The sequence below is a fragment of the Rutidosis leptorrhynchoides genome, chromosome 2, assembly GCF_046630445.1.
Source record: "Rutidosis leptorrhynchoides isolate AG116_Rl617_1_P2 chromosome 2, CSIRO_AGI_Rlap_v1, whole genome shotgun sequence".
Taxonomy (NCBI): domain Eukaryota; kingdom Viridiplantae; phylum Streptophyta; class Magnoliopsida; order Asterales; family Asteraceae; genus Rutidosis; species Rutidosis leptorrhynchoides.
In genome coordinates this window covers 598,049,624-598,064,429 of record NC_092334.1, presented here as the reverse complement: position 1 = coordinate 598,064,429, position 14,806 = coordinate 598,049,624, and the positions used below count along the sequence as shown (strand labels likewise).

At 36.3% G+C, this 14,806-nt stretch overlaps 1 long non-coding RNA gene across 7 annotated transcripts; it reads left to right on the top strand.

Annotated features, from left to right (window-relative positions):
* The first annotated feature begins 763 nt into the window (after positions 1-763).
* Positions 764-4,624, top strand: LOC139893395 (uncharacterized). 7 transcript variants are annotated; one of them, XR_011774512.1, is made up of 7 exons: positions 764-1,404; positions 1,883-1,977; positions 2,061-2,540; positions 2,613-3,335; positions 3,481-3,562; positions 3,900-3,954; positions 4,251-4,624. It is a non-coding gene; the product is annotated as an uncharacterized lncRNA (long non-coding RNA). The 7 variants fall into 7 exon arrangements; XR_011774513.1 differs by having other exon boundaries at positions 765-1,404; positions 1,903-1,977; positions 2,088-2,540; XR_011774511.1 differs by having other exon boundaries at positions 765-1,404; positions 1,883-1,970; positions 2,088-2,540.
* The last annotated feature ends 10,182 nt before the right edge of the window (positions 4,625-14,806 follow it).

The following is a 14,806-nucleotide window of genomic DNA, read 5'->3' as shown; positions in this document are numbered from 1 at the left end:
ACCCAGGCTCATGTTACACCACCCAGCAAACCAAACCATCACAACCGCCACCATCGTTCACCATGCTCAACCGCCACCATGTCACCCAAAATAACCACTCGACCACTACGTAACATCGAAGACACACCCATCACCATTTTGTTTATTGTTCTTACGTGAACCACCACTTCACCACCTTCATCACCTTTACAATCATCACCACCTTCACCCACTTCCTTGTTCTTCATATTTTTTTTTCCGATCACCATAATCATCATATTATTACTATTCATTGGTTGTGCTAAACTGATACGGAGTACTAAACTGTGTTCATATATACTGACTAGTCCCAAAATCCATTACTCGCTCCTTTCACTCCACAAAATATGCCCACTAGCCATTACTAAATACGAATTTAACTAAATAATTATTTATTAACTAACATAACAAATCTTATATTAAATACTTAATATATTTAAGACGTTTTAGCCATAGTCACGTGAACCCGCACCCACCGTACGTGACTTCCAAATAAGCTTGCAACCATGCAACCGTGACTCGCCGCAGACATGAGCTCGAAAATGAAGCAAAATCCATCCGAGAAAAACCGGAATGGCAGATGGGGATGAAGGAGGGTCATCAGTTTCATGGGGTTTCAAGCTTGGAATTAATCGAGTTTTCAAGTTGTAAGTTTTAATGGAGTAACTTGTTACAGATAGAAACTAAAAAGATGATACAAGACTAGATAGAGTACGGAGTACAGTAATATTTTACTTTATATTTTATTAATGCCCCCTTGCATAACTATGAAAGTGCCGGTTGAACCCTTGTGATTAATAAGTAATCACTTTATCCCCTACTTGAACAATCTCTACATTTTAAAGCATGAATCTCAAATCCTAGTTGTCACACTCGCATTGTCCCACAATTTTATTTTCCACGTGGATTTTTTAAAAAAACACTGTCAATTGCTACAAATTACTGCTACAGTACACGTGGATCCTTCTATCCGTCCTCTGATCTTGACTCCCAACAAATCTCGCAACACACCCCATTAAATCAGATTCATATTTTCAAACATTCCGGTATCAATTTTATAAATTTTAGCCGATTCTTCAATTCGCAACTGAGATCCACCGATTCTTAATTAGGGTTTCACAACCGATTTGAATCGGCGATGATTGTTCATCAACCTAACCAGCCTTGACGTGTTTATACAACCGATTTGAAACAGATTCCATGTAATAGACATGTTGATTACTTCCATCATTAGGCGAAATCATAAAGACGATCAGGGTTCTTTCACTATCGGATCATTTAATTAGGGTTCTAATAACGATTGGGTTTATGTGAAATTAGGGTTTTTGTTTTCAGCGATTGTGGGCTACATCTCATCTGATTGTTTACGTCTCCTTCGAAAAATATGTAAGTCTCAAATCCACTATGCATATTCTAAAATCGATTAATACACTTACATCGTTTACCATTTCATATCAAATGTTCCCATCTAATTTCGATTACGATTTCATCCAAGTTGAATGGTTTAGTTTAGTGCGATTTTATGTTACAAAAAACTGCTGCTGTTCTTCTATGACGCACTCCTGCTGGTCCTATTACAAAAAGCAAGTTTGTTTTTTTTTAATGTAGTAAAAATTTGTTTATATGAATCTGACTTGAGAAACCGTTTCAGTTATATTAAAACTGAACCTGTTTTAATGATTCAGATAATAAGTTTTTATCATTGAAAACTATAATGGATGAACAATTTTAGAACCATTAAAAAAACATATCAATCTTTCATCCTATTCAGCTTTGTTGTTAATCTAATATATAAGTTAACTTTTCTGATTTGAAACACAATAACAATTGAATTGTTGTGTTATTTAACTAATTTTGAATGTAGGTTTTGATTGGTTTTAACAGGAATGAGAGATAAAAAAAAATACATGACCATCATTAGGTCTGGAAATTCAGGTGTGCAGAGAACAAAGGTATGTGGTATGTTCACCATCATTTGACTCCCAGTTTGATGTTTAATCGTTTCATGGAATTTATGATAACTCATTTTACACTTGTGTCAGACGGATAACCTTACATTGTCTCGACAGGGATCCAAGTTTAAAATCCTATCAGACATATAATCAAAAGGTCTCTGATTCGACTCATGGATAGGAATCACATGATCCGGTAGATCCATTATTAGTGTGATTGGATTGTGAGTTAAATGCTTAAATGATCACAGAAGTATGCAATTTATGATTAATTTGTGTAATGTTTGACTTTTTATTTTTTGAGTTCTTTCAAAGATTTTACCAGCATGGTCCTTATGGGAATTCTTTCTCCTAACATTGCGAATTTTACTGCATTAAGTTTTGGCTATAATTTGTATTTGAATTTGAATTTTCTTACAAAAAGCAAATTTTTGTTACTGTTTGTAAGGTTTATGTTTAAATCTTTAAGGTTATATGATGTTAGATTGTTTACATAGTAACCAAAATGTTTAAGGTGGTCCCTGCAAATGTACTTAGGATGCTAGGGATCCAAGATGTGATGCTTAAGAGGTTTGTTCCATCACCTTCTTTAATTTTTTTTTTTTTTTTTTTTTTATCTATAGCTGTTTGATTTTATGACAGGAGTGGAGTTGAACATGTATGATTAAACATTCAAAACTTCATCAACAATCATAATCGGTATAAACGGCTAATTTCAAAGACATCGTCACGCTTGTCCATTGTGTATGCGAAATCCAGTTTAGGGATTTAAATCGAAACATAAATTGGGTGAGAACCAGGTACGTTCATCCTTAACAATTTCAGTTAAATTCGTGTATTAGGATCTGCTTATGCTGAATTTGGCAATACTATAGTCATTTTGTCAATGTAAGTTTACTCTCATGTGATGTGTGTTTCATTGATACATGTTTTGTGAAGTTCAAATTAAAATATAAATTTTGCAATATGATACTCAGACGATACACTTTTGCTTCTTCAAATTTGGGGCAGGAGCAAGTAAGAAAGCAATGATGTATAGCGATACTGGTCGACTGAATTGTAATGTTAGATTTGCTACTCCTTTTGTCATTTCTTTCGATTTTGATGTTTTGCGGTTCTGATTGTTACGGGCTAGGTGTTGTTAACAGGGTAATCAACGTGATTTTGTTATTTTAATGTTGTTTTAAAACCAGTGGCCTATTACATAAAGAAGTTTGGTTTGTTACCTACTAATGTGACTTTAATGTATTTGTGCTTAATGTCATCTGTTTATAATATGATTTGTATATTGCCAAATACTAAAGTTGAGTTGCAGGTTTATCTAGAATGAACATCAGATATTTTGAATGGTACCTTGGATGAAGGGTGAGATTACATATGAAACTACTACAAATAGTAGCCTTTTATATTGTGATTTGAGAAATTTCAGCTTTTCTTCACAAAAGAGAATGTGTTATAAGCACAATAACTCAAAACACATGTTTTTGACCCTGCATAACTTTTTGCACAGGTATTCTTCGGATATATGGGCTGATATAGTCAATTGTTATATCATTTGAGGTCTCGGAATCGTTGACGACTTGAAATTAAAGGTTTGCATTATCATTTAATTTTTTGTTTTATACAATCTTAATGTAGAGTATGACCCACTTATTGGGGCAGCTGGTTCAAAACATGGAAGAGACTGTTGCTTTTTGAAGAATGAGTTATGCACTTATGTTGGTAACTTTGCCAACAGATATTATACTACTACATCAGTTAGTGTGAGACTAGAGGTGGCCATTTGGTGGGTTGGCTTAACAATTTTGGTTCAAAAATAAATTTGTTATTTAAATGTAATTACACAGTCTAGGGAAGTTTTTCATTTTTTGGATGGAATGTCGTTCATACTAATTTACACTGATCCATTACTCTTCTAATTGTTTGCAGGTTTCAACTTTCATTCACTTACACTAATACTGGGATTTCCTTAGCCATTTGTTTGGTAATATACTTAAATAAATGTTAAACACTCTTGAATGAATGTTATATTGTTTATTTGATGACCATCATTAACTAAACTGCATGTTGTATTGATTTTAACTCTGTTCGTATGTTAATGCATTGATTGGCCTCTTTGGTATCTATTTCGTATGAAGATCCTGGTGGGCAAACGATGCGGGTTTCTACATTATAGTAACATGTGAAAGCTTCATGACCTTATTTTCTCTTTACTCGCCGTTAATGTTTATTGTTCTTTGGATTTGTACTTACCAATATGATGTGTTTTATGTTGTGCAGAGGAAGCGCTATATATGCTCAACTATTGATAGTGAATCTGATGGTCAAAACATTCACCTTTTTTAAGACATAGTGCTTGGACCAAGGAATGGTTGCTGTAGTTCAAAGTTGGAATCTGACAAAGACAACAAATTAGTTGGTGGATTCAGGCTATACATTTATTTATGAATATAGCTTTATATCCCAGCTATAACCATAAAATATAAATTTGTTTTTGTGGTTATTACACTCCCTTTTGCAAAAGAATTCCCAACTAATTGTTCTATAAACTAATCAATCGAGAATGGTATATCAATTCTTTATTACAAGTAAATGTTCATGTATTTTGTACAAAATATGGTGTTTGGTTTCGTATTTGATTTTGGGATTTAATTTGCGTGTTCCGGTTTTTAATCTACAAGTGTACAGAAAATTTGGTGGTTTTTGACTATAAACAGTTGATATATTGTAATTGTATTCAATAATAATGCTTACGTCATTAATTAGTATCAATACTTATGTTTTTGCATACTATTTTTTAGAGCCGCCGTGCAACGCACGGGCTCTTAAAATCTAGTTAATTAATATATGAGTAAAAGGCTAGAGTTGAAGTAGATTAATTAAATACCGAGTAATAATTCATTATTGGTAAAATAAATGAAATATCACCTTTACTTTTTATGAAAACTAACAATGATGATAATCAAGTTTTATGAAATGTTTAGTAACTTGTTAAATTTCCTAACAATAAAGTTATCAAAAAAAAATATTGCTTTGTATAATAGATAATAGTTAAAAACATTGTATAGTAATTTACTAATGTGAGACTTCTTAAACAGACTCGTAAAAATCAATAATTTAGATGTTAATAATCTAAGAGTGATATTATTACGAGGGCAAAATTTCTATTTTAACCTATCTTAAATTTAATAAAAACTTCAATAGAATACTTAAAATGGTACAGAGAGGGTATGATATTTATCGATGTAGATCGAAAAATTTGATATTTTAATATAATGAAATATATAAGTTATTAATATAAAATTTGTTATCACTAATAAATATATATGTGAACTTGTTCAATTACGATTATATGTTTTAATATATATACTTGATATAGGTTCGTGAATCCGAGGCCAACTTTGCATTGTTCAGTTCAATCGTATGCATATTTTTACTACAAAATATCGTATCGTGAGTTTCATTTGCTCCTTTTTTAATTGCTTTTTCAATATATATTTTTGGGCTGAGAATACACGCGCTACTTTTATAAATGCTTTACGAAATAGAGAAAAGTGATTAAAAATGATATTCTGCGAATTGATGTGCTAGGTAATTTAGTTACATGTTATAAGAGCATTTAAGCGCGAATCCTAAAGATAGATCTATCGGGCTTGACACCCCCATCCTGTAGGCTGCACTAGACATTAGAGCTAGTGGGCGGATGTTTAGTACTTCGAGGATTATTTATTAGCACCGGTGTACGTATCCATCTTTGCGAAGATGATTCATTATATTATTGTTAAGGTTGGTTACTGAGGCCTCAACATAAGCAGAACTGTTTTATACACTTGCGAGTGTACATATACTTATAAACTGAAATCTTGTGGTCTATTAAAATATTGAAATGATTGTTATGATAAACCTATGAACTCACCAACCTTTTGGTTGACACTTTTAAGCATGTTTATTCTCAGGTATGAAAGAAATCTCCCGTTGTGCATTTGTTCATTTTAAAGATATTATATGGATTCGTACATGGCATATTTAGGTCAGTACCTCGCAATGGGTCCAAATGTTGATGACTTCGTCCAGGTGGATTAGGACGGGCTGTCACAAGAGTGGTGGTGACGGGGATTGCAGTGTTTGGGTATGCATCTATATGGAGAGGGTGATTTTTGGGTGGGATCAAATTCCCAACATTGGAGATCCTTAAAAGGCTACAGACAACTTCCAATTGAGAATGGTCAAAACCTTCTTCCATACACGCTTTGATACACAGGAGATGCCACCACCAAGTCCACCAAAAAATGTTGATAGTAAATGATTTAGTGATAATGTAATGTTACAAAAACGTAGTTTATATTGTATAGTTGGTTTTTTGTTGTAAACTATAGTAATAACAAGTTTCTGGTGCAGACGCAATGTTAGCTATTTTGCTCCTTGCGGCTTCGCCAATATTAGCAGGCGCAAGTTATTGCTTGCGTATTACGACTGACCATTTTTTGTAGGCGCAAAGCATTACTTGCGCCTAACCATTTTTTGTAGGTGTAAGGCATTACTTGCACCTTACGCTTGACCATTTTTTGCAGGCGCAAGGCATTTTTGCGCCTTGCGCCTACGTAGTTATTAGTGTATTAACAATAGTTTTCGTATATGCGTCATGCCATCTATTGCACACCTTGCGCCATTGCGCGTGGTCCATGTGATTCACATGAAATACACAAAAAATGAAAGATACGAAATCACACCTAAAATTGGAAACAATGTTACAAGATACTAAATCAAACAGAAAATAAACATAAACTTCGGACATTAACTAATTGCCTTCTAAATTGTACGTTGTATAAAACTGAGACTCATAAGATTTAGAGGATTCGACTTTCTCTTTCGAATTTTATTTTGAGACTGAGTTTCTTACCCTTTGAGAAGTTGATTCACCTGTTCGGTCATAAGGAGCGTTGCATGTTGATCGAGCATGACCTAGTTCTTTGCAACGAGTACATGTTCTTACTTTTTTTAGTTTCTTCACCTTGTGACGGAATGTGATTTTTACCTTTAGGACATCCAGGTTGTCTTTTCTCTTGAAATGGGGTGTACAATTTGCAAAATCTCGGGCCCTGGATCCTCCATTTCGAAGAGTCGTGCTGCTGCAATAACATGACCGCAAGGTATGCCCGATAATTGTCATTGCCCACTTGAACAAGTTTTATCTTCTAGAATAACAAACCCATTTTCCGTCCATCACGCACCTCTATTAGATTGTTTGTCGATGGAAATGCTTGCCATCTTCTTGATTTGTTCGTCATCTTGATTGGTTTACGTCCAACATATAGAGTAACCGTTGAAGTAAGACTAACACATTTGTTGCGATGTTTGAATTATCAATCATGTTTGAAATTTCAATCCTCTTTATTAGCTTTTTGTTTTTTCATGTTCTTCACGCATCTTTTCCATTGTTTCTTTCACTTTTTCTACGTGCAAAATAGTAATACAAAAGTTATAAATAAAAGATAGAATTACACTTTAATTGATCAAGAAAGATGCACTTTACAGGTTAAAATAAATAGACAAACAAACCCAAATTCACATTTTCAACAGTTTGGTTGTCTATGGTCATGGTCAAAGATATGAAAGTAGCCAAGCGAATTCCAGAATTCCATTAGCAACATATAAAATACGATAGGACTTTCTTATGTTTTCAGGAGCCACCACTAAAGCGAATAAAAACTATATATAATCTCATCTTAAATATATAAACTTCTACAAATGATCTACTTAAAACTTCATAATACCTATCAGAATTACTAAGTGAACCTAACAATAAAAAGCAAATAAAATTTTAGTCTATCCCGATCCCGATTCATGATTTTTATGTTCAACTATCATCGACTTGTTCCCTTCATTTGATAAAAGTAAGTATTTAGTTTTGCAATCCCAAAAGACTTGAAATTGACATTATTCATATATTTGTCACCAACATGCACAGTTTGAAGTATATAAGGATATATATCCAGTTATCATATATATTTTTTTAAGGTAAAAGGAACTTTATTAATTTAACATAATGTACAATATACATTACACCAAATAGCAGCAACTGAAAGGAAAAAATAATTAGCTTCAAACTGAGTGTGAAAACTGCAACATTATATGTGTGCATTGGTGCTCGGAAACTCGATAAAACGCTAATTACAGAACAGTTCGTCTCAAATTCGTCTCTAATTCTCAGATTGATGGATTTGATACAACCTTTTATTTATATATATTTATTTAAAAATACGATTTAGACGTAACCACATGGACATCCATTCCTAAATGTATCTATATTATATGCAAACATTTTAAAAATATTAGAAAGTGTACAAAAGCAAACGCACGTATATGTTGGGAAGAGAGGATTGCCTGGACGTTGGGAGATATAAATTTGAGAGAAAATAACTCTATTACTCACAAGAATAGATTACACGAGTATTTACAAAACTCTAAAAACCCCTCAAACTCACACACACTATCTAGGTTGTGATTACACTTCTCTGAGTGATTTTGGGATGACTTACAATTGAGGTTTCAACCTCTATTTATACTAAAACTTTGGTGGCGGTGGAATGGTGTGAACGAGGAAGGTGTCGTGTGAACGGAGAAGGTTGGCGGCCGTCATCGTTATCAACTTTGCTACTTCCATATGACTTGTCAAGGTTGCCTACTTTGAATATCTAGAAACAAATCTTGATTACGGCATCTAGAAGGTGAAGTTGGTGTATGGCTGGAAACCATCAATTCTCCCCCTCCAGCCGAATCCACGAACATTCCAGTTATGTCTCTGCATAACTCCAATTTCTCTCGAGTCACCACCTTTGTCAACATATCCGCAGGATTCTCCTTTGTATGGATCTTCACTAGTCTCAACAGTTGTCGATCAATTACCTCGCGTATTCAATGATAGCGAATATCAATATGTTTTGTACGGGAATGGCACATGGAGTTCTTGCCCAAATCTAGAGCACTCTGACTGTCACAATGTACCATGTACTCCTTTTGCTTGATTCCAAATTCTTGAAGATAACGCTTTAACCACAACATTTCTTTTCCAGCTTCTGCGGCAGCAATATACTCTGCTTCAGTTATGGATAATGCAACACACTTCTGTAGTCTTGACTGCCATGAAACAGCTCCCCCTGCAAAAGTGTAAATGAATCCTGAAGTAGATTTTCTACTATCAGGATCTCCGGCCATATCCGCATCTGTATAGCCTTCCAAGATTGGATCAGCTCCCCCGTAACAAAGACATAGATTCTTTGTACCTTTAAGATATATGAGAATCCATTTTACCGCATTCCAATGTTCTTTCCCGGGGTTGGAGAGAAAACGACTCACCGTTCCCACTGCATGAGCAATATCGGGCCTTGTACACACCATTGCATACATCAAACTTCAAACTGCTGAAGAATATGGTACTGGCAACATCTCCCCGATCTCTTCCTTGGATGAGGGACATGATCTCTTATTTAACTTGAAATGGTTGGCTAATGGAATGCTAACAAGTTTGGCATTGCTCATATTGAATCGTTCAAGCACTCGTTTAATATACTTCTCCTGAGATAACCACAACCTTCTATTCTTCCTGTCTCGAGTTATATGCATTCCCAAAATCTGTTGAGCCTGTCCTAAGTCTTTCATGTCAAAAGACTTCGAGAGTTCCTTCTTCAGCTGGTTGATCTTCGTTGCGTCTTTCCCTACGATCAAAATATCGTCTACATATAGTAGAAGAGCAACGAAATTTCCTTCAGAAAACTGCTGAATGTAGACACACTCATCTGCTGCAGTTTTCTTGTACCCTTGACTTACCATGCACGAATCAAACTTCTTGTACCACTGCCTAGGTGCCTGCTTCAAACCATATAAACTTTTCTTCAGCTTGCATACGAGGTTATCTCCTGAAACCTCAAAACCATCCGGCTGCTCCATGTAAATGTCTTCATGTAAATCTCCATGAAGAAAAGCTGTCTTTACATCCATCTGTTCAAGCTTCAAGTTCATACTTGCGACCAATCCAAGTATGACTCTAATTGATGTCATCTTGACTACTGGTGAAAATATCTCGTCAAAATCAATCCCTTTCTTCTGTTGGAATCCTTTGACTACAAGCCATGCTTTGTATTTCACCACTTTTCCACTATCATCCTTTTTCAGCTTGAACACCCATTTGTTTTTCAGTGCCTTCTTCCCGCGTGGAAGTTCTACAATCTCATAAGTTTGATTTTTCTGTAGAGAATCCATCTCATCCTGCATTGCGAGCAACCATTTTTCTTTATCATTATGAGTTACTGCTTCATGAAAACACTCTGGTTCTCCATCTTCAATAAGTAGAAGGTACTCGGATTCTGGATATCTACTCGATGAAATCCGACCTCGTTCAGATCTACGAACTTCTGGAACATTCTAAGGAGATCCACCATCATCTTGACCTTGTGATGGTGCTGGAACGTCAGGCAGATAGGGTTATGGCTCCCCCTGCTCAACACCATCATCATTATCTTCTACTTCTGGCATTTCTTCTTGCACTGAAAATTTATTTCTCATGAATGATTCCGTTGTTGCCTCTGGCACCTGAGCAGCAACATTTGTCTTCTGAGATATTGTGGGCTTTTCAATATCTTCTATTGTCTGGATTTCATGGAACACTACGTCCCTACTTCTGATCACCTTTTTCACCTTTAGATCCCATAATCTGTATCTAAATTCTTCATCTCTATAGCCTATGAATATACATGGAGTGGTTCTTGCATCCAGCTTCTGCCTGAGCTCCTTGGATACATGTGCGTATGCCAAACATCCAAATACTCTTAAGTGAGAGTATGATGGATCCTTTCCAGACCAAAGTTTCTCCGGAACTTCAAAATTCAGTGGTACTGATGGAGATCGGTTGATCAAGTAACATGCGGCTCTGACTGCTTCTCCCCAGAATGGCTTTGGCACCTTAGCCATACTGAGCATGCTCCGAACACGTTCCATGATTGTTCGGTTCATTCTTTCTGCTATACCATTGTGTTGAGGGGTACGTGGAATTGTCTTTTCATGTCGGATGCCATATGATCTGCAATAGGCATCGAACTGCCTGGAAGAGTATTCACCGCCGTTGTCGGATCGAAAGACACTTTAACTTCTTTCATGTCTCACGTTCTACCATGACATGGAACTATTTGAAGTAATCGAACACCTGGTCCTTCGTCCGCAAGAAATATACCCACACCTTTCGAGAAGTATCATCGATAAACGTCAGAAAATATCGATTGCCGCCAATTAATTCAACCTCTAAGGGACCGCAAACATCAGAGTGTACCAGACTGAGTAACTCTGATTTTCTCGTTGAAGAAGAATTAAACGAGACTCTATGCTGCTTACCAAACAGACAATGATTGCAAGGATCTAGTGCAGCGTCCTTGTCTACATTGATAAGCTTCTTCTTTATTAGGGTAGACAACCCTTTCTCACTCATGTGACCGAGTCTCTGGTGCCATAAATTTTGTGAAGCCTCCTTTTCTGCAACATTAATGTTGTCTATGCAGATCTTCACATGAGTCTTGTACAGTGTGCCACAAATGTGTCCTCGAGCGACTATCATAGCGCCTCTTGACAACTTCCATGTGCCTTTACTGAAATGACTATCATAGCCCTTTTTGTCGAGAGCTACTCCGGAGAGTAAATTCAGCCGAAGATCTGGCACATGGCGGACATCCTTCAAAGTGATTGTGCTCCCGGAACTTGTCTTTATCTTGACATCACCAATTCCAACAATCTCAGCGGAACTGGAATTTCCCATCTTTACAGCTCCAAAGTCACCAGCTTTGTATGTTGTAAAGTATTCCTTGTATGGAGTCACGTGGTAGGAAGCTGCAGTATCTACCACCCATTCCGTGTCTTCTTGTGAGACGTGAAGGCATGTCTCATCATGGGTTGAACAATAAGCTACATTACCAGTTATAGTAACTAATGTTTCTCCACCCTTGTTCTTCGACTGTGAACTGCTTTGACCTTGTTCCTCTTTCAATCTATAGCAGTTCTTTTTCATATGCCCTTCTAATCCACAATGATGGCATTTATATGTTGGTTTTCTGCCATCAGCTGACCTGCCCCTGCTCTTGCTTCTGCCTCTCCATTTATTTTTGCTACTCATTCGTTGTCTCCCCCGATTCTCTGTGACAAAGGCATGGGTCTGATCTGTGCCCATGTCTTTTCTCCTTGCCTCTTCACTGAATAGGGCATCCTTGACCATTGACATGGCAAGTTTGCCATTCGGAGCTGAGTTGCTGAGTGTTACGACCAGCATTTTCCAGCTATCGGGAAGGGAACTAAGTAGCAATAGAGCCTGAACTTCATCGCCAAGAGGCATCTATACAGACGATAACTGGTTGACCAAGCTCTGGAACTCACTGGTATGCTCGGCAACTGAAGTTCCACTTTTGAGCTTCATGTTGACTAAACGCCTCATCAGCAGGGCTTTATTCCGAGCAGTCTTGGCCTGGTACATGTCCTCCAACTTTTTCCAGAGGACATATGTGTATGTCTCTTGTGCAACATGGTGGAAGACACTATGATCAATCCATTGACGGATCTGACCAATAGTTTTTCGGTTTAATTTCTTTCAATCTATCTCTTTGGCAGAATCAGGGTGTATACCCTTCAATTCAATAGGATCAAACAAATCCTTACAGCTGAGGAGATCTTTCATCCGAGGTTTCCACAGCGTGTAGTTTATGGTTGTGAGCATAATCATAGCTCCCGAAGATGATGTTGACTCTTCTATGGACATTATCACCTTACAAATAATTTTTCAACACAAACGGGGTTGAATTGTAGAAAACAGATCACCGTTACGTCCGGAACGGTTGAAAATGGTGGAATAGACACTTCGCGGTTTAAATTCCACTTACGGGGCAAAATTATAATTTTTTTAAACTTCAGGGACCAAAAATAAAATTCTGAAAATTTCAGGGACCAAATTGTAAAATTTCAGAATTGCTACAGTACTGCTACAGTGCTGCTACATGAACTTGCTACAGTACTGCTACAGGAACTTGCTACAGTACCACCACTGCTACAGTGAATTGCTACATGACTTTCTTCTCCGGCGAAAATTCCGGCACCGGTCGTCTTCTCCGGCGAGATTTCGGCGAGTTGACCAAACTTTGACCGCATTTTCTGGGCTCATTATAACTCCGTTTAAGTCACCGTTTTTTGCGTTGGACTCGGTTCGACGAGACGAATCCAATGGTATACTCAAAATTGAATTTTGAGAAAACTTCAGAAAACCCAAAACTCGACCAACGTCTCTAACCAAGCTCTTGATACCACTTGTTGGGAAGAGAGGATCGCCTGGACGTTGGGAGATATAAATTTGAGAGAAAATAACTCTATTACTCACAAGAATAGATTACACGAATATTTACAAAACTCTAAAAAAACTCTCAAACTCGCACACACTATCTAGGTTGTGATTACACTTCTCTGAGTGATTTTGGGATGATTTACAATTGAGGTTTCAACCTCTATTTATACTAAAACTTTGGTGGCGGTGGAATGGTGTGAACGAGGAAGGTGTCGTGTGAACGGAGAAGGTTGGCGACCGTCATCGTTATCAACTTTGCTACTTCCATATGACTTGTCAAGTTTGCCTACTTTGAATATCTAGAAACAAATTTTGATTACGGCATCTAGAAGGTGAAGTTGGTGTATGGCTGGAAACCATCAGTATAGTATTATACATAGGCCTTACATTCACCAAGATCAACAATAAAATCTATATACATGAAATTATAAAAACACCGTGTTGCACAATGACTGAGCCAATAGGGGGCCTTGGGGTGTCCAGCCTCCCCCATCGAGCCCAAATATGCTAAACATTATAAGCCCTTTTCTTTTAGCCCATTGATCATATCAAACTTATACAATCAAGGGAAATTGATCAAAATACACTTTTTTTAAAGGCTTCAAGCAAAATACATTTTTTTTAAAAAAATTGTCTTTTTACACCATTCAGTAGACGGGAATTCTGTCTACTACCTTTATCTATCGTCGACTACCATTTTTACAAAGTAGTCGACGGTTTTTTCGTCGACTACTCAATACAAGTGGTCTACTATATAGTCGACAAAGTTATAAGGCAGTAGACATAACCCTGGTAGACTACCTAAAAAACATTTAAATGTTAACTTTTTTTAAAAGTAGTCGACGGTTTTTTCATCGACTACTCAATACAGGTGGTCTACTATATAGTCGACGAAGTTATATGGCTGTAGACGTAACCCTGGTAGGCTACCTAAAATACATTTAAATGTTAACTTTTGTTGGAATGTTTTTTAGGTAGTCTACCAGGGTTACGTCTACTGCCTTATAACTTCGTCGACTATATAGTAGACCACCAGTATTGAATTGTCGATGAAAAAACCGTCGACTACTTTGTAAAAATGGTAGTCGACGACAGATAAAGGTGGTAGACAGAATTCCCGTCTACTGAATGGTGTAATTTTTTAAAAAAAAAATGTATTTTGTTTGAAGCCTTTAAAAAAGTGTATTTTGATCAATTTTCCTACAATCAAAACTTACCGAGTATAACTTACATCACATCCATACACTCCTAGTCCATTTCGCTAATGCTGGATATTTTGAGCACATTTCATTTTGGTCCATCAAGTTATATAAAATTTGGATAAAATAAAAGTCTATAGATGAAATACGTATAGGATCTGTCATTATTTTTTGTATTTCTATTATATTCTTCTATTTTCTTTCTTAATTTTCAAACTATAAAACTCTGGCAAGGTTATCACTCTTTTAATTACTACTCCGTATATAGT